Genomic DNA, 21482 nt, shown 5'->3' with positions numbered 1-21482 from the left:
ATTTGTGAGGATGAAAGGAACTGAGTCTCATACACTACTGGTGGGAATGGAAAATGGTACAAATCACTATGGAAGACTGTTTGGCAGTTCTTCTAAAAAAAAATTAAACACAGACTTACCTTATGACTTATCTATTTAATTCCTAGAAATGCACTGAAAAAAAGGAAAGTATATATCCATACAAATACTTGCACACATGTTCATAGCCCACTTATTTGTATTTTTAACAGACAAATCACACTAATCCATAGATTCATTATGTAACATGCTGGATGTTCCCATTTCTATAGTGGCTTTCTGGGGAATATTCAGTTGTTCTGTCAAATTGCACTGTGCAGCCTACATCTGGGAATCTACTTCGATGCTTCCAGCTTTTTTTTTTACTTCCCATATCTAAGTTAACATCAACTCCTGTATGTTCTACCAGCAAACCAATGTAATATCACAACCTACTAGTGGGTTGTGAAATCAATATAGTGGCACTTGAGTAGAATTTCAAAAACAAAATAGGACAACAAAAACAAAAGGTAATAAAATTATTTCAAAATGTCAACATTTCTGACCAGTTATAAAATTAAGCATCATTTTATGAAATTCTGTTTCAGTCACATACATGCCCCTCACAGATACACACATCTCATAGGTTGAAATTTTATTTTTGTTTAAATGTAAGTTGCAGTTAAAAAAAAAGACTCAGAAAGAGTGCTCCTATTCTAACTCCTTTTCATTTTCTCTCTAACATGCTTTGGATCCAATACCTGCACAGTAACTAGAAAAGTATTTTTAGGATGCTAATCATATCAATCCTTTATCCACCTCAAAATTTTACATTCCCTTTTATTGCTTTTGGAACAAAATGAGATCACACCCCCATGCCCACCTACCTGGACTGGAGTACTGAACGTGGACCGACCCAGCCTATCCCAGCGACAACCTCCCTGCATGCCCTGCCCCCTTCACCTCCCTCCTTGTAATCCTTCTGTCAGTATCTCAAATGCATCTTGGCACCTTTGAGCTTGTTTTTGCCTCTTCTTTGAATAGTTTTCCCAGCTCCTTAGACTCTTTAGATACTTCTTATTCTTCCTGAATGATATCAATATGCCCTCCTTCAAGTGGTCTTCTTTGAATACAGACCAGCTCCTGGATATTTCTACTTGAATACTATCTGTGTGTTGAGACCTGAATATGTCAACATTGAGCTCATCATTGTTTTCCCTGCTCCCCGCCTCACACCACTATCATCAAGGCTGTGAGTCTTTCCTATATCCTCCCTCTGCGAATCATGCCACTTTTTAAAGGACAGGTGTTTCTCCAGTTTAGACACATTCTGAGCCCTCCCAGTCTCACATCCATTCTGTCTCTGAGTCTTGTCAATTCTACTTCTCCTGGCCAGGAAGATGGCTGTTTCCAACCAAAGAGCTTAGGATGTCAGCTTTTCACGCATGGCAGAAACAGAGACAGACAGACAGAGATAAAAGACAGAGAGATAAAGGTTGAGGCACCCAATGTCCTAGGATTTTCCAACTTCATAGGTATTATTATTATACTATGACCTAATTTGCAACAGCCATGCCTATCTCTCCATCTGTAGAATGCCCTACTGTGTGCATTCATGGCTTGGGTAGTGAATTAGAGCCTAATCATGCCTGCTTTAGGGTTGAGGCCTCCAAGTCCAACAGCAAGGAGAGCACAGCTGGCAAGCTCCAGCTCCACGTCAGTTCCAGCACGCAGCAGAGTCTCCTACAACTAGGCTACAGTGATGGACTTTTCCTTTTTTTTTTAATCCATTAATACATGATTTGTACTAGTCTTTATCTTGTTTTTATCTTTACCTTTTTCGATATTCTTTTAAGATAAATGTTTGGCAGCTTTCTTTAAACTATCAGCCAATTTAAATAATTTTTTTTGTTAAATTTACTTAACATATTCCTTGAAAAAATTATAAATTTCCTTTAGAAGTTCTCTAGTAAAGTGAACCTGCCAGTTCATACTTAATACTTTACTTATGAAACACTGAATATTTCTGAGTCTTCAAATATGTGGTATCTTTTTGATAATTCAACATATCTTGAGGTAAATTAATAAACATTTGCACCTCTCCTCTACCCACAGTAAGGCTGCTAACTTCCATTAAAATTTTAAGTGACAATCCAAGTAAAAATACACTGAGACGTCTTACAGGTAAATAACCTCATCTTCATCTTAAAGCAATACTGAGTGCGATGCTGAGTTCACTGCCAACTGATTAATAATTTCCTTTATTCATTCAGGGACATTTTTTCAGCTATAAGCATTTTATAAATTAAATTTTATTATTTGACTTTAAGTTCTTTTATTGTACGTTAAATAGGTAATGACATTTACTTTGTCATGCTATTTTTAAAATTATCATCTATAGAAAGTATTACTGAGTGAGCATTCATGTTTGTCATATAAAGTTTCTTCTTTAATTGTATTATTTGAAATATTGTCATTAAAGACATATTTAATAGACGATTAGTCTGGGAAATTTTTCAAAACTGATACATAAGTGAAGTTGAACTAATGCTGTATTATCTTATTAAATCTTTATCTTCTGAGGTATACATTATTCCATTTTACAAATGAGGAAACTGGGGGTCAGAAAGAGTACTTAAATTATTTAAGTTCACATTTATAATTTAGTGATCAAAGTCAAAGAGAACTATGAAAAACATAAATACAACATGTTTTTTGACCATCACTATGCATTAAAGGTGGCAAAGATAAAGAACCTAACTTTGAGGAGCATGCAGTTTTGTTACTGACAATCATGTGAGCCCCTCCCCCCGCATATGATGTGCTCAGTGTCTTAGCAGAAAGGACTGAAAAAGGGGCAGTAAGAAGGACGTAAAGTATAGTCAGACTAACCTGCCTGGGAGGTGAAAACAGAAGTAGTGAAGTCCAATGCAAACAACAGGCATCTTTTAAAACACAATCAAAATTTAAAAGTAAGAGAAAAAAACTGGAATTTCCCTACCTACTAACTTCATAATGCTTCATATTAAATACACGTAGATATGGAAATACCTAGAAGACTTAATGATATCCATCAAACCTGAGTGGGATGAGAAATGTAGCCCACTTGGAAAGCAGGCAATGTTCACAGTTCTCTTGGTTATTTCTGACCCATCCACACACCAAAACAGAATCCCCAGATGCTTCCTGATGGAGATTCTGAATATTGGACCTAAACTAAACACAACTCATGAAGTACAAGTTGGAGAGAAGCTGGACAGGACAAGGTGAAATAAACAGCCACTTACTGGATTTGAAATGCTACTCAGAACTGAGCCAATGCAATTTATTTCTGTCATTTAACACTATCTTGCAATATGAAATAAGCTAACAAAATGGAGAACATCCTTGAAAAAATTACTCTTCTATTGTTTTTCCAACTATTTGCAGACTATATCAAAATTGGCAGTGGAATCTTTTTAGGGATTTATATGACATTTATTATTAGTCTGGCTACCTAGTGTAGCACAGATGCTTGACACAGAGAATGCCAAACCAAAAGCTGCGTTTTGGCCAGCCCCAATAGATTAGGGGCGTGTGTGTGTATGTGTGCATGTGCACATTATTCTTTAAAATATATATGGCACTGACATACCTAACAGAAAATGGAATATACTTGGATTAGGCCATCATGACTCAGCCAAATTGCTAGGTGAAGCTTCAAAGCTGATGCTAAATCAAGGCCCAGTTTAATCTCACTCCCTAACATGCTACATGATAAAACTCAGGCAGCCAGATTCCCGGAGGCTGTAAGAATGTTAAACACAACAGCTACTATCACCTGTATCGGTTTCCTGCAGGGCTTCTTCGGAGGGAAGGAAGTGGGCACTCGAAGCCAACAGCACGCCACTCGCAGAGCTGCAGCTGTGTTAGCCGCAAAGAATCAGCCCGCTCATTAGGGCTGAAACGGACATTGCCATTCCTGTTCTGGAAGACTGTTCAAGGATCAGACATAAAGTCCTTTCCCTGAAATCAAATAAAACCAGAATAACTCAGAAAACAAAACTCAAAATACTGAGCTGTCACCCAGAGTGCCAGGCTGTTTCCCACACTAGGGCATAACGTGAACCCCCAGGCTCTGGCCTCGGCCACATGTACATTTCATTCCATTTACTGATTCTAGTACAACCCCGAAAAAGTTGCTTAACGCTTCTGATGCTTTGCTTCCCCTATTTCGCAACTAAAATAATTTTATATTTCAATGGTATTTACGTCTTCAATGACTCTTTACTGAGGCCCTTTCATTTGCCTGGCACTCAAATAGGAAATGCAAGATGACGGCAATTGGCTTGTTATCAGAATTCATACCTAGGATTATTGTAAAGATTAGATCAAGTGATGCATGAGGCAAAAGCAGGCACTCAAAAACATCACTCTTCTCCCTTCCCTTTCTGGAAAAAGGCCATTTACCACCAGACTGTAATTCTCTTTTACACTAGATTTCCTATAATTATAGGTGGGGAAAAGTGAAGTTGTATCAGATGAGATTACTTAAAGGGTATCACAGTATTCCCTGGACCTACACAAATATCATGGTGACTGTACATTTACTTAATAGCTATTGAGCACCAAGGATATGCTAGACCTTGTACTAAACATTAAAATATGAAGAATAAACAGAGCCTATAAACTCAAGGGGTTCAAACTTTTAAGGCTCAAGGTATCATTATCATGAGAGCAAAGCATGAGTTAAACCACAGATAAAAATTTATTTATGTTATTATATATAATTTTATAAGTGTTTTATATATTTTCTAGTATATAATGTATAAATATATTTAAATATAAATAATTGACATAATATATGTAAAATAGTATGTACTTAATGTTATATATTAACATATTTATTCAATACTTGCTTTTATTTGAAAAAAGCACTATAGAAGACGTAGTGTTGAAAAGCATTATTCCTCCTTCTGTGTCTTATTCCCTAGAAACAGTATTCTATTGCTTATATTTTAAATTCTGTCAGAGGCTATTGTTCTATGACTCTCCTACTCCAATGGTGATTCATCAGTTTCCATGACTAACTACTGATCACCTTGTCCTTGAAACTGAAGGTTCAGCTCACTCATGACATCACACTCCTCTGTATCTTCTCCTTTAAATGTTGCTATCTGCAGTACTGTTTATATATTATTATGATTGTAACTTTAAATACTTCATTTAAATCCGTCTTCCTTGTTCAATCAACATTCAGTGGTACCTCTTGCCTCCTATTTTTTTTAGCAGCCTTGCTCTTTCCTCCACCTTTCTGGTCAATTTCCACTTCCATACTCCATCCTTAGTGAGCTCTTCTTACACAGCCAATGTTAATACATGAATTTGTTTTGCAATTCTAAGCAAGCCTTACATGATTTGTTCTCTAAAAGGTTGAAAGTAAATAAACACGATCTGAGTTACATGACTATATAAATATTGTTCACTACTGGCCAAAAAATATACAAGGATTATATTTCTTTTTCATATGTTCCAATGTCAGGAACCCTGGACTATGTGAGGAAAATATCAACAGTATTCTTATATAAGACACTCTCTGAACTGTTTAAACTCATGCCACATTTTAGTTTGCTTTTTATCTGGAACATAATTTACTTGTTTAATTTATCCCCAGGTGTTTTTTTTTCTTAATTTTGTTTTCTACTGAAGTATAGTTGATTTACAATGTTAGTTTTCAGGTGTACAGCAAAGCAATTCAGTTATACATATACATATATATGTATTACAGATTCTTTTTCATCATATGTTATTACAGAAATTGAATATAGTTCCCTATGCTATATAGTAGGCCCTTGCTATTTATATATTTTATATATAGTAATGTGTATCTGTTAATCCAAAACTCCTAATTTATCCCTCCCCTGCCCTTTCTCCTCTGGGCACCATAGTTTGCTTTCTATGTCCATGAGTCTATTTTTGGTTTGTAAAAAACATTTATATCATTTTTTTAGATTCCACATATAAGTGATATCATGTATTTGTCTTTCACTGTCTGACTTAGTTCACTTAGTATGATAATCTCTAGGTTTATCCATGTTGCTGCAAATGTCATTATTTCATTCTTTTTATGGCTGAGTAATATTCCACTGTGTGGACATCTTTATCCAATCATCTATTGATGGGCATTTAGGTTGTTTCCTTGGCTATTGTAAATAGTGCTGCTATGAACATTGTGGTGCATGTGTGTTTTCAAAATATAGTTTTCTCTGTATGTATGCCCAGAAGGAGGATTCTTGGAGCTACAAGTGTTTTTAATTGCTCTTTTTGTTTCTTATACTATTTGCCTTTACAATACCTCAACGTTTTTCTATTTTTCAACTATGTCATCATTTCCATTGGTTCTCAAAAAGCAAAACCCTTTCATGAGCTATAAGGTCTAAACTATTTTGATAATGGCAATAAGGCATTATTTGCCTTTTTCACTGTGTGCAAAATCAATGGTGGGTAAAAGTGCTGGCAAGGAGCTACACTAGGAATCATACTCCTCACTGCTGCCCACTGGCAGGGCAAAGCAAAAAGGAAAAGACCATTACATTTAAACATGTCCATGCTGAAGCAGTCAAAATTGTTAATTTTATTAAATCTCAACACTTGACTGTACATCTTTATGATATTCTGTGTGACAAGATAGGAATGCTGATCAAGTCCTGCTGTTGCACATTGAAGTATCACGGAAATCTCAAGAAAAGTCACTTTTATGATTGAGCTGTGAACTTAACCATCCACTTTTTTCCCATGGGAACAACTTTGACATAAAAGAACAACCAAATATTATGATTATTTTGACGCTATGACTTAGAGACATTGTCAAGAAACTGAAATAAATAAGCCTGCCAACTCAACAAGAATTTTAGCTTCTGAATAAAAAGTACCTTCTTGGGAAATTTGTACAGTCCATCATTAGCTTAATTCAGTGACATATATTTTTCAAATCACCAATGCATGTTCTTCCAAAATCATGCATGGATAAAAGGTTCATTCAAAATGCAACTTGGACCAAAGCATTTTTAAGTAGCTTTACTGAGGTGTAATTAACATACAAAAAAAAGTACATATTTAAAGTACACTACTCATATATCTATATATATGCTCTCATGCAACCATCACCGTAATCAAGAAAACAAATGCATTTGTCTCATCCACAATTTCCTTGTGACCTTTATAATACATACAAATGGTCCCTGACTTATGATGATTCAGCTTACAATTATTTGACTTTATGATGATGGGAAAGAGATGTGTGTTTCGTGGAAACTGTACTTGGAATTTTGAAATGTGATCTTTCCCCGGGCAAGCAACATGTGGTATGATACACTCTCATTATGCTGAGCAGCCAGCCACAGTGCCTAGTCAACCACATGATCTCCCTGGCTAACGGCCGACACACTTACAGCCATTTTGTACCCAGGCAACAATCTCTGTTTCTCACTTTCAGTACAGTATTCTGTAAATTACACAAGATAGTCAACATTTTATTATAAAAGGGGCTTTGTGTCAAATGATTTTGCCCAACTCTATGCTAATGTAAGTATTTTGAGCACAGTGAAGGCAAGCTAGGTTAAGCTAGGATGTTTGTTGGGTTAAGTCCATTAAATGCATTTTCAACTTAGGATATCTTCAACTTATGATAGGTTATCATCGTAAATAAAGGAAGATCAGTATATGTCCTTCTCCTTCTGCCCCCACAAAACCACCCCCTAATTCCAGCCTCACCCTCAGCCAACCACAGATCTACTCTCTGTCACTACAGATAACTTTTTAAAAATGTTCCTTGAATGGCATAAAATAGTAGTATTTAGTTTTAAGTATTTCTTATTCCTTTTACGATTTACTCTTTGGTACACAGTTACTGCTGTGTGTTATTTATTTTCCAGATATTTCAGTGTTTTCTAGAGATCTTTCTGCTATTGATTTACAATTTAGTTCCACTTTATGTTTAAATAATGTTTTTTGTAAGACTTGCAACTTTTTTCATTTATTGAGACTTGTTTTATGACCCAGAATATAGTCTATCTTAATGTTTCCTGTGCATTGTGGTAAGAACTATTTTGCTGTTATTTGGAGAAGTGCTGTATAAATATAAAAAAAAAAAACAAGCTGTTAGCATTCAAGTTTTTATATCCTTACCAACTTCTACTTGTTCACTTATTTTTGAGAGGGTGGTATTAAAATCTCTGACTATAATTGTGGTTTTCTTTATTTTCCTTCTAATTCTGTAAGTTTTTCCCTCATATATTTTTTCTCTCTGTTATTAGGTGATAAATATCAGTATTGCCATGTCATCTTAATGTGCAGGCTCTTTATCATTATGTCATAGATTTCTTCAGTGGTTATATTTTTGCCCTGAAATTTAGTTTGTCTAAGATTAGTATAATCATTCCAGCTTTCTTTTGGTTAGTGCTACCATTGACTGTGTCTATTCTTTTACTTTTAATCTATTTGCATCTTTATAGTTAAAGCATGTTTCCTGTAGACATCATATAGTTTGGTCTTGCTTTTATATTTAGTCTGACATGGTTTCTGATAATTGTGATATATAGAACATTTACATTTAATGTAGTTATTGACATGGTTACTTAAGCCTATCATCTTCCTATATGTTTCTGTATGTTCTATTTATTCTTTGAGTTATCTTTCTTCTATTTCTCCCTAGTTTTGTATTGCTGGAGAGTTCTTACCATAAACACAGCCTCAAAAGGCAAGAAATTTTTTTGACATAATTATGGTTCTAGCGGTTATTAGCAGAGGTGGATAGTACCATCTTTGTAAAGACATTTAATCATCCCATATAATTATTAATGGTGCCGGTTAATTCATCCTAATTTTTTGCAATCCTTATTAAATTACTAGAGTACAGATATTGATTTGAAAACATTTGAAATGACCTTGCTTCTAATTTCCAACAAAACTCTAAAGAACATGCTTTTAATAATTCCTGCCGCAAACCAGTATTACATAACAGATTTCTTGTTGATATAAAAATATAAATATCCCAAGAAACTTTAGATAAACCAAGATACAACAGAGTATGATTTTTACAGAACTTAATAATTTTTAAGAATCATCACAAAGTGCAAATCTATTTCAAAGTAAGTTAGAGGAAGCTGAAAGATACACTGACATTATAAACTCTGAAAATGAAGATACTTGGATGACTTCCGTCTTCATGGCTTATGAGTTTTTAAAATAGGAAGGCCTGTTCAGTAGATTTCACTGGGGCAAATTTGGCATAGACCCTGGCCTGCCTGGAAAAACTCCATTGTGCTAATGCATAAAGCAGAGTTAAGGTCCTGTCTCCTTGGCATAGTATGGCCACATAAAGAAGGATGCATATGGCTCCAGTTTAAATAGTTTTTTCCTCAAAAACTGTTCTTTCTGCCTTAAGTACTAGAATTTTTCTCCCTAATAATATTTATTCAGCATATGCCTGATATTTTTAAAAGCCATAGACTCTAGAAAGTAAAGAAAGCAAAATGCAGTATACCTAGAAAAATAATTAATGAGAACTCTGAAGTGTTTTCTTCAGTGCTGATATCCTAGAGCCTGACACAGGTTCTTACAAGGTGTACAATGTCAGTAAGTATTTTTGAATAAATAAGTCAAAATATGCCATCTTTCCTTCAGAAGAGAAAACTCTTACGGTATTTTCTCTTACGGACTTTTTCTGACTGCGTGATTACTATTCAGTGTAGGAAATATTGAACCTCAATATACAAATTATGCCATTATCTCTAAGAGTTAAACAGGGAGTTACCATACGACTCAATAAGTCCACTTCTAGGTATAAACACCAAAAAATTGAAAACAAGTATTTAACAAATACTTGGCTAGGTATGTTTATAGCAGTCTATCTGCAATAACCAAAAGGTGAGAACAGTTCAAGTTGTCTATCAATAGATGATGAACAGATTTAAAAAATGCTGTCTAAACATACAATGGAATATTATTCAGCCATAAAAATGAGTTAAGTACTAATACATAATTCAACATAGATGATTCTTAAAAGTATTGTATTAATTGAAAGAGGCCAGGCACAAAAGGTCACATATTAAATGATTCTAATTATATTAAATATCCAGAATAGGTAAGTCCTTAGAGGCAGAGAACTGTTGTAGGGTGAGGGGGGTAATGGGAAGTAATAGTAATGTTATGGTGTTTCCTTTAAGGGTGGTAAAATGTTTTAGAACTAGATAGAAGTAGTGATTGCACAACATTGTGAAGTTGTGAAGTTACACAATTCCACTGGATTGATCATCTTTGAAAGGGTTAATTTTATATTATGTGACCTTCATCTCAAAAAAATTTTTGAAAGCATCTCTATTTGAAGGCATTAGAGAGTAATCCAGGTAGGACTTGATAACCCCTGGACCTGAGGAGAAAGGAAGTGAATTTCAGTGATTCTGACATTTAGCATTTTTTCTGTATTAAACCATTCATTGATTCTAAGCTTCAACTCAGAGGCTAAAGTAGCTGAGCTGAAGAAGAAGCTGACAAAATCAGAAGCTCAGCAAAACTTTCAATAATTTGATGGGGCTGAGTGTGTGTAGGATGTGGGACAAAAAATCGAGTCCTGTTTCTAGTAATGAAGAAAGGCTCAAACAACCTAGATTAAGGATTAATTAGAAATAGATCAGCCTCAAATAGACAAACTCAGGAAAAAAAAAGTACCTCATTCCTAATTGAATTAAGTTATGTGGTCCCACCCAAAAGAATGCTAGAAGCAAACCTGAATCCTTTCTGGAGGAAGGTAAAATCTTCGAAGTCTCTAATAATAGTGAGTGTCTTGATCAACGTAATGAGAAGTAAGATGGAGTGAAAAGGAGGGACTTAAAGTTAACTGAACTGAACATCAATTTAAGTTTGAGAGTCCGAAGGAAGAGGCAATTTGGACTCAGAATTACAATTTGAGCATCTAGGAGGATGGTAGTTGAGTAGGACATAACACAGGGGGAGTAGGTTTAGGAAATTAAAGAGCTAATAAGTTTGGATGGGGATTTATTACACTTTGAAGTATCTGTGGATTTGTTCCAGGTGGAGATGTGTCCTGTTACAGGAAAACTGTCTAGGAAAACAATAATTTTAATACGTCTGGACCTGACTCTTTGCATTTGCGATCACTGGGCAGCCTGAATATACATGATGTAAATGCCACCTGTTAAAGTTCATCTCAAAAAGCTGCATGGTGAAAGTCTAAAAACTGCAAATTGTCATGTTGGTAATGAACTCTTTTAAGGGCATAAAAGAAAAAGGAATTTATAAAAGTGAAATGAAAGTATTACTTTACATATTCGAAGTAGAAGTCACAAATTCATAATTTTTTAAAACAAAATTTTGTCTCAGTATAGTTTTTCCATTCAACTGAAAACGATGCTACTGAAATATCAGTATATGCTGGAAATATATACTCCTCTTCAGTTTGCGACTTTACAGAAGACATTCCTGTCTCAGTTCCAGATTACATACAAAGTTTTAATAATATTTGAAAACTGTGTATAACTAAAAGATGATTTGCATTTTCAGTTCTTTTAAAGCCTTCATCTAATTTGTATTTTTGTGAACACACTAAATTTTACGTTATTTTCTTCTTTCTCTGTCAGCATATTTACATAAAAATCCCTTTCCAAGGAATTTTACTTCTCGTCATTAAGAAAAGTGGTTTGTAAAAGTGGTTCTGGGCCTTATAAGGAAATAAACAATTGATGAAAATTGATTAGTCCATTAGAAACAAATTATATAAAGTATTATTATATTCAATATAAACACCTTATTTATACCTTATAAATATATTATTTTCTTTATTATGGTAAATAAAGAGTGGCAGAGATCTAAAAGGAATGTCTATATTGAATACATATGCAGAATGAATAAGAAGGGGGTTCCAAACCATTTCATGAGAGGAAAAGTTTACACCTTTATTTTGGTGGAAAAGTCAAATGGTGGGTTTGGGCAATTTTTTTTTTAATTGAACTATATCCACTTTCAGAAAAGTGGTCAAAGAGGCCAAGAGCCAATCAATAACAACTGTGCAGAATCCCACTTCAGCTTCTTACATTTCGGCTCATACCCATGTCCTCCTCTGAGAGAGTTCCCCATTACAGAGCCTATTTAAAGCTAACCCAAGACATTAAGTGGCCTTGATTCCTGAAAGGAGTTCCTGCAACTACTTGCTGGGCTGTCATAGGCTGGGAGGCTCCTGAACCACGTGCTCAGATGGAAGCCATTGGCATTTGGAAAGGACTGGACCTGAAAAAGTAGGACCCTCCAGAAAAAGTTCAAGTTAAAAAAAAAAAAGCAAAACCTTAATCCATCAATGAGAGAGATAATATAAATTAATAACAAAATTCAGTGATAAGACAAGCAACACACATAACAAGTCACTTAACTCTCTAGACAGATAATCATATAACAAGGTCTAAGGAGGTAGAGAGTCCTATGCTATCATAAAAGTAATCACTTACTACTCATTGTTGGGTAAAATCTAACATGGTTTATTCTACCTAGTTTTTTTGCATTGCATATTTTATGGTCATGTTGATTAAAGATGTATTATAGGAATTGGCTAGTGAGTCACTCACTATAAATATACATGGTAGATTAATTTTGTCATTTAAATTTAGATTACATGTAGAAGAATTCAGAATCATTACGATATAATGGTTTTTCTATTGAACCAATGTGACAAAAGAAGATGTTAAAGGCAAATGCAGAAGGTTACACAGTTGTGAAGGAAACTTAGCCCTGTCAATATTGAGAAGACTGAGTTTTCTTAAATAAGCAAAGCTCTGATAAAGACAACATGAAACACAGTGAAACACAGTAAATTGTTTTTGTGTGTATGGACACAAAATCTTTGCTGCCAGGTAGAGTACTTAAATGTAAAGAAAAATCTTAGTTTATAATTTCTTATAAGAGCAGACCAACAATCTAAAATAACTTTGTCTTTTTGACAGAGAAAAAATGAAATTTGAACTTTGTACCAGTATACTTTAAATATTAAAACAATTTTTAGAAACTTGAATAAATCTGAGTCTTAGCGAGCACATATATACAATTTCTTTCTCAAGATGGCTTTTCCACAAATCTACAGGTTTTTTTTTACATCCATTTAGTTTTGTCCTATTTTTTTTTCCTTTTTCTCATTCTGGAACAACCAGTCATTTTACTTTCTTTACCTACTTTTTACACATTGTTGTTTCCTTTCACCCTTATTATGTCTAAGTAGTTTTAACTACATATATTTATTAGAATTCTTAATCCTTAGAATCCTTAATTCGTATTGAAAACTCAGAAGTAAGCAATTGTGGACTGTCTGTTACATAAGCACTCTGTGTAACGGCAAATTTATAAAGACGTTTCTTAATTTCTAGAAGGATATTCTTACTTATACTAAATTTTCTAATGTGGCACAAGTATGTTTACTAGTAGACAAATATTTCTAGTCCCTCAGTAAAAGAAAGCCAAAAGTGAATAAACCTGTGTTCAGTATTAATGTTTCAGTATTTTATCTTATTTGGAAATGATCCAGATAATCAATGAATATGTATCATTTAATTATCTCTGTATAATTGTAAGGTTTCAAGTTACCAAAAAAGATTTTGGAAACTATTTTTAAGTGGACATACTATTAAGATTAATAACTGTTGAAAAGCTCATTTATAAACTTTTAACTTACATCTATTTAACTTATTTGTTCTTAACAATATGTTTAGATTACCCATGAAAATTTCATTGTTCAACGGTTCAAACATTAAAGAGCTACTATCGTCTTAAGTTTTTCTGCTGACAAGTTCTTTAACAGACATGAAATGAGCTTATTTGACTTTTAGTAAACCTAGGTAAAGAAAAAGGCAGAGAAAAGTTAAATGCCTACGTTATATTTAACATTGATAGCACTAAAGACCTGCCTGTTTTACTTCAACCAAGAAACTTAAACTAGCTTTTATCTACTAAAGATTATCCTAACATGAACTGGAAAAACATTTACATTAGTTTCTATATTTCTGAGAGTATATCTAATTTATACAAACACTTTATTTTCTTTAGGCCAATTGAATAGAGGTGTTTACCAACTATTTTTGGCAATACCACTTGGAGGCAGAAAAAAACCCACACGTCTATAACATACATACAAGATACACATAAACTTAAAGACAGACACAGAGAGCTTATGGCTCTTGGTTCAAAGAGGGGAAATGGTAGAACATTTACATCTAGAATGCACAGAGAAAGGATGTCAGTTTTTTGAGGAAGGGCTTTTGTTCCTGAAGTCCAGATCTTTTACAACATAAGCAAGCCTATGAAGATGAAAAGGAGAGGTTTGGGAGTTGATAAAAAGGACAGGTGGGCTTTGCATTGTTTCTAGAGCTGATTTCTGTTCTTGTAAAGACTGGATTTTTAAAACAAGTACAGTTGTTTTTAATTCCTCAAAGATTTGGTTTGCAACCTGAATGATAACCAAAGGCTGACCCACCCGTCCAACTAATTATCTTCATTTTGCTTCTTTATATCAAGGAGAAGGTCTACAACTAAGAAGAAATGAAAAATTTCCTATGTTTAGATTTAGAACAATGAGTCTTTGGAATGTTTTAGTAAATCTTTCCACAAAGGCTTCAGAATTATGTACCTCCACTGCCCCCATGTACAAAGTTTCATCTTAACTTAGAGAAGGAGGCCTTAAAAAAGTTCCTATCTGTCTCTAAACATCAGCTTCAATTTGGCCAACTTCTGACCATAGAGGCACTTTAAGAGGCATCCCCAAAGAAAGTGCAAAACATACTACCCTCCTAAGTTCCAGAGCCACTCTGCCAACAACAACAAAAAAAAAAAAAAAAAAGGAAGAAAGAAAGAAAGAGTTTCCCTGAGAGTTAGCGACAGTTCATAAGACCCTAGCCAAAAATGGAGTGAAACCCATATTTCTGTTTAGCCATATTTTGGGGGGCCCCAACCTGACAGTTATACTGCTGGCACACACAAGAACCTGTGTGCCCCAGTCAGGCAGAAAGTCACATGAAGTTCCAGGACACAAAATGAGACAAACAAGTAGGCATAGCTGTCCCTGGAGAGGAAGGATCAATAACCAATGAGGACCTGAAAGTAAATTTACAAGTCACAATTCAGAGATCTAATCCTTACAATTCTCTTTTCCTACCAATCTGGAAGGCAGGGGCTGTGTGAAATTTTACCTTCCTCTCTTAACCAGACAACACAGATAGAGATCTGGGAGAGCTCTGATAAGAATATTCATAGTTGACACAGCATTGTAAACTGACTATAGCTCAATTTAAAAAAGAATATTCATAGCAGCAGCATATACAATAGCCAAGACATGGAGACAATCTAAATGTCCATCGAGAGATGACAGGATAAAGAAGTTGTGGTATATTTACACAGTGGAATACTACTCAGTCATAAAAAAGAATAAAAGAATGCCATTTGCAGCAACATGGATGCACCTGGAGATCATCATTCTAAGTGAAGTAAGCCAGAAAGAGAAAGAAAAATACCATATGATATCACTCATATGTGGAGTCTAAAAAAGAAAGAAAAAAGAAAACACTAATGACTAATGAAATTATCTACAAAACAGAAACAGATTCACAGACATAGTAAACAAACGTATGGATACCATGGGGAAAGGGGGTTGGAAGGGATAAATTGGGAGTTTGAGATGTGCAAATACTAACTATTCTATATAAAATAGACAAAAAACCGAATTTCTTCTGTATACCACAGGGAACTAGATTCAATATCTTGTGATAACCTATAATGAAAAATGTGAAAACAAATACAGTTACGTATATGTATGGTTGAAATATTGTGCTGTATACCTGAAATTTAAAAAAAAAAAAAAAGAATTCTCACCCTTTGCTGGCTACTGTCAGTTTTCCCAGTATCTCGTCTGCAGGCTCTGGAGCAAGCAGGGTATCCCAGCAACTCTTATCCTGGTCACCAGAATCTGCAAAGGAGGTAAAATAATTTCTCTCTACCTTTATGGTGAGTGATTGGCTGAAACCCCTTTTTCTCTAGAGCACCTCATAATAGGATAAGCTGGTCTAGCTGTTCTAGGGCCCATGGCCACTGTAATTCAAGATTATCTTCGGTAATGTTAGCCTACTTATTCAGCTTTAAAGCAAAATTTTACCCACTTGAGGCCTCTCGCTGGACCCAGTCCAGCTTAAGTCAAACCCAGCCCTACCTCAGACCCAGTCTGGATTCTAGGTTGGACCCAAGCCTACTCTGGCTGGTTTCCAGACCCAGTCTAGATAGAAAAAGAAATTTTCAAATGAAGTCTGACAGCTCATGACACAAAAGCTGCAGAGCTAGGATCTGAGAGCGACTTACCCCCCACCTCCAGAGGCAGCAAGAAAGTGGTGAGCTCAAGGGCCTCATAGGTACCCTCACCTGGCTGCTCTCTGCTTCTGGGGGCCCTTGGGGGTCTCCTTCAGTTTCCTCCTCTGACACCAGCACTGTTAAAAGATTAACTGAGGTACATTAAATTTTTAAGCACTTGTTTGAGCAAAAATCAATTCCATTCAGGCAGCATCCAATCTAGCAGACAGAAAAGAGCTCTGAGAACCTGTGCAAAACGTAAGATTTTTACAGGTAGAACGGAGCAGGGACAGGGAGTCAGACAGACAGGGAAGTGGCTCGGCTATTGCAAAGCTACTTTCCTTTAGGGGCTGGCAAGGATCTATTACCTAATGTACAGAATACCAAACTAGTGCTGATCAGGTGAATCCTGATGGACTAATTTAAGATTCCATTTCTGGCAGAGCCAAAACTATAATTAAGTCTTGGTTTAGAGAATTGGGACTTAGCATAAGCAACTCCATTTTGTTTTTAACACATCTTAATGAACCAAATCCTGCTGTAATATGGAGATTTTTCATGTAAAGATAATTGGCTCCATTAAATTAATTAAACAAGGAGGCTTTTAGACTGAGGTGTCTGTAACACCAGGGCCGCCAATGTAAGCAAAACAAAATCTAAGCCCATAAATGCCTCAAGTATATGAAATCAAAATGCTAAGGACAACCAATCACAACCAACTACGTAGGCTTCAAGCTATAGCCATTCAATAATTTTCTTACTTTGCTTCCAAATTTTCTCTAGGTAAGTATTTCCCCAAGCTCCTGTCAGTGGAGTGCTCCTAAACACTTTTGGTTTGGCGCTGCAGGATTTGAATCACTTTTTGCTCAAATAAACTCCTAAAATTTTTAACATACCTCAGTTTATCTTTTAACGACTCCAAGGTACTTTTTATCATTTTTCTGTGTTCTCCTTTGATATATAGTTTCCAGTCCTATTCATCACCCTGTGTCTGGCAGTAACAACTTTCCAAGTCTAATTTGATCATTCTAATGCATTGTAGGATGAGAGACAAGATAACTGAGCTAGCTGGAATTGGATATAAGACCAAGCTTCCTCTGTAAGTCTGCTGGCTTTAACAGACCACTAGATTCTTGGTGAAGAAGGGGCCTTTTAAACTCCCTGTTTGTGGCTCTGTTTGCCTTGGCTACAGTGGCCGAAGTTTCAGCTGAGACCAAGCGGCATGGAAATTACAATAATTTGTTATGCTAATGACATTTGCTTTGATATTAAATGGGCTAATAAGGGAAATCCTTCTGCCTAATACACTTATTTTATGACGAGGCTATTTTTGGAGTGCTCAAAACACAGGCTTTGGGGTTCAACAGATCTCACTATAAACCCCATTTAATGGGTTGCACATGGGTTTAGGCGAGATGCTTTAACTTGCCCAGCTTCCATTGTCTCATCTCACCTAGGACAATACTGGACTCTAATAGAGCCGCTGTAAGGATTGAACGATAGTAATGCATTAACCATATGGCAAACAGCAGAGAGGTCACAGACAGTAAGCAACGACAAAGTTAGACTCACAATAATGATGAAGACTTCTTACTGTAGTAGATACTTCTATTCTTATACTTCAAAATTTGTCTGAGAGGTTTTTCTATCTCGCTTTATACCAGTTAGCACAGTATCAAATTAGTGTGCCATCGTGAATCTGCAGAATAACTGTGAAGGCCAATAAACTTCTATCTAATTGCTATATTTAAAGAAAATAAATTGGTCACTTTTGCCCTGAAGGGGGCTTAAAAACTCCACTGAGGCTATTTATTCTGATAATAAAATCAGTTCTGTGTAATAACTATGAAAAACTAATTTGGACTAATTTTTCAAAATTAATGGATGTATTTTGGAATTGGTAGTCATATTTTTCAGCTTACTGTTCCTCCTTCATCTACTTATCAGAAAAAAATATAATTGGAAAGATATTTCAGTGAGGAAATATATAACTTTGATGTAGCCCATATCCTTGATTTCAAGTAAAGCTCTATTCCATTGTTGATGGTGGAAGTCGTTTGAAAGTCTTACAGCTTTGCTATGAGATCTGACCTTTGCAACACCCCAAAAACGGAATGCTTACATGCCATGCTTAAATTCCATTTTACAATACGGTATGCCATTCTTTTTCAACATAGCATAGTCATTTCAGACAATTGTAAGCTTGACACCTGATTTCACTTTAACAGCACCTGCCCAGAGTATAATTAGCAGTCCATTTTTAAAAAAGGATTTCCATACTGCACAGATGGCATTCCTCATACCAGACAAGAAACGATGTATGTTTGGAAACCAGCCAAACTGTCTGCAAAAAATTGTGAGAATTTCAAGACAGGCATCTGAACAGAAGGAAAAATTTTCCCTTTTCTCTCAAACCATAAATGAACATCTGTTAAAGTCTATTCCCCGTAACTTGTCTTTCTATTTACTCTCATTCAACTTGGTATATTATTAGTACAATTTTAAAGACTCTAACCAAATTTTTGTTTTGGCTTGTGACACCCACATACGGCTCATTAAGAAAATGTTCCAGAGCTACATGTTAGAACTAATCGAGCTTTTCAGGTATATCTCTGACTGGACCTCATGTTACTTGGTTCCTGAATTAATTCAACAATATTTATTGCTTGCTACAACTGCAGCCGCGCCCCGGAGGCTTAACAGAAGCGGGGGGCTGACAGGAACTCTTGAGCTTGTCTTGTAGAGCAACAGATAGTGAAACAGCTTGTTAAAAACCCCTCTGCTTATAAAGGGCCTTCACCGATTAAGCTGGCTTTAGTTATTTATTTTTCTTCCTTTTCCTTTCTTTAATTGCATACCTTCCAGCTTCAGGTACCCTCCCGGCTTCAACTTCTAGTCCTTGGGTTGTTTTACAGGAACTTGGAGTGAGCGCTGGTGCAGCGGCGAGCCCGCTGGGGCTTGTTGGAACCACCAGCGCTAAAACTGGGCCCACACAGGTGTCTGACAAATGGCCTTGTGCCATCAGACGACTGAAAAACTCCACCTGAGATCGTGCGAAGTGCCTCCATTTTGAACGCGTACACGCGTGAAACCCAGAAAGCGCCTGCGCAGGTCACCTGACTTATCCCCGCCTCCAATCTCCTTCCTCCCGGCCGATCCCAAAGAATCCCAACCCCGCGCTTTCCTGGAGGCAGGTCTGAGGCTTGCTCTCCGTTCCTCCTTTGGCTGCCTTGTGAATAAACTCTCTCCTGATTGCACGCCTTGGCTTCTCAGCGCTCCGCTTGCTGCCTAAGGCAGAGGAACCTGGTTCAGTAACATAACCATTCAAGCTCAGGGTCTGTGTTCGCAATTGTGCGAATCATGAATTGCATGTCGCCAGGGGGTATCATTTACTTCACAACTACTGTTTAGTTTTGTAATAAATAGGACCCTGTGGGGTCTTCCAGGTCAAACCCCTCCTTCATACCCTCTGCTGTAGCTCCTTTCTGAAGTTCCCAGATAATAGTGTCTCATGTATATTTCCTGAGTTTTTCAGATGCTTAAAACCACCACCAAAGGGAAAAAATTAATTAACTACTTTGATCGAGAGTGCATGGCCCCTGGGCCTTCTGGTGCCTCGGGGTTGATAGCGTCGACTGCCCTGTCACCTTAACATCAAACAATCAGAGAATTGTGCACTATCTGGTCAAGCACCCTGCTGCCTGCCTCCCTGACCTGGTCTTTAAATATGCTTTGGTGAAACCCTTTGAGTAGTTCAGAGTTGTCTTGGGCATGAGCTACCCCGTCCTCCTCGCTCGACCCTGCCGTAAACCTTTCCCTGCTCCAGGTTTCGATGTTTCAGTTTGTTTGGCCTCATGGTTTGTTCGGCCAGCACAGGGACTTGCCTTCGGTAACAGTTTTACAATAAACACTGGTCAGCGAGCATCGGCGTTATTGGCAATACTGGCAATATTGGCAATATTCTGAGGCAGGAGCCTCCTTTTCCTAATTCACACAAATTTAGGATATGGGCTGGTGGTGGGGCTTCCAAGTTCTGTGCAAGGTGCTAGAGACAGAATAAGGAACTCAATAGACAAAGTTCTTGCTCTCAGGAAGCCTGCAACCAATAAAAAGAAAAAATCAGCAGATACTTAACTAACAGCTGAAAGAAAACAAAAACAAAAACAAAACATCCGTAAGGGCAAGAATGTGACAGGTGGTACTGTGTTATTTAAGATCAGGGAATGCCTATATAAGGAAGTGGAGACCTACAGGAAATGAGGGAGTGAGTCTAAGACAAATGTGGTAGAAGAGCATTGCATGCAGAGGGACTAGGGAATGCAAGGCCCGGATGAGAGAGGCATGAATTCAGCGTAGTCACGGGTAGGCGGGAAGCCAAGAGTGGTCAGAGCAGAGGCCTTGCAGAAAAAGTGTTGGCAGACAAGTCACCAGGTTGCAGCCAGATTTGAAGTCTTGAGGCCCAGGTAAGGGTTTTAGTTTTCACTCTGAGCTATTGGAGTGTTTTGTGCAAAGGAGGGACATGATCTGAGTTGTCTTTTTAAAACATTCATAAATGATTCTTGTGGACTACAGATTTCACTTGAAACTTTACTATTGCAAAAGTCACCTTGAACCACTTGTTAATCTGATTTCTGCTTTACTGGGAGTACTCTGGCTGCAGTGTGAAGAACTGATTAGAGTAGAGGAAGACTGGAAATGAGGAGGACAGCCATTTTCATTTGTTAAATTTCCCTAAATACTATGTGAGTGGCTTTAGCATAGGACCACTGCTCAGGGAGCCACCTAGAACTCCAAGCGCTGGTTGGAAAAGAATAACTGTTTCATACAGCTTTATTAACGAAATGATTTTTTTAAAAATTTGCAGATAACCTTTCTTTAACTTTGAATATGTTCATCAAAATTACTTTGAACATCTTTAAAAGTCACTTTTAAATTCATTTTTTAATAATTTGATTATTGATTATAAAGAATGACAAAGGAAACTGTAGGTATACTCAATTTTCTAAAAGAATTATAAGAATTATAAGAAACAATTTCGAGTGTGATCAAGTAAAAATCATGTAATAGTCTAACAAGCATTTAAAAATCTATTTTCAAAGTAAGAAAGAGGAGTAAAA

At 36.2% G+C, this 21482-nt stretch overlaps 1 protein-coding gene across 3 annotated transcripts in view; it reads right to left on the bottom strand.

Annotated features, from left to right (window-relative positions):
- The window catches only part of AGMO (alkylglycerol monooxygenase), a 314274-nt gene extending 294837 nt beyond the window's left edge, over positions 1-19437 (bottom strand). For all 3 annotated transcript variants that reach the window (XM_031674224.2, XM_072964907.1, XM_072964908.1), the window contains exons 1-2: positions 19224-19437; positions 15898-15991 (exon numbers count right to left, since the gene is read on the bottom strand). The gene's annotated coding sequence lies outside the window, so the exon portion shown is untranslated. The remainder of the gene's footprint in view (positions 1-15897; positions 15992-19223) is intronic.
- Between the last annotated feature and the right edge of the window lie 2045 nt (positions 19438-21482).

The sequence above is a fragment of the Vicugna pacos genome, chromosome 7, assembly GCF_048564905.1.
Source record: "Vicugna pacos chromosome 7, VicPac4, whole genome shotgun sequence".
Classification (NCBI taxonomy): domain Eukaryota; kingdom Metazoa; phylum Chordata; class Mammalia; order Artiodactyla; family Camelidae; genus Vicugna; species Vicugna pacos.
The sequence above is the reverse complement of the archived record's forward strand: the minus strand, read 5'-3'. Positions and strand labels throughout refer to the sequence as shown.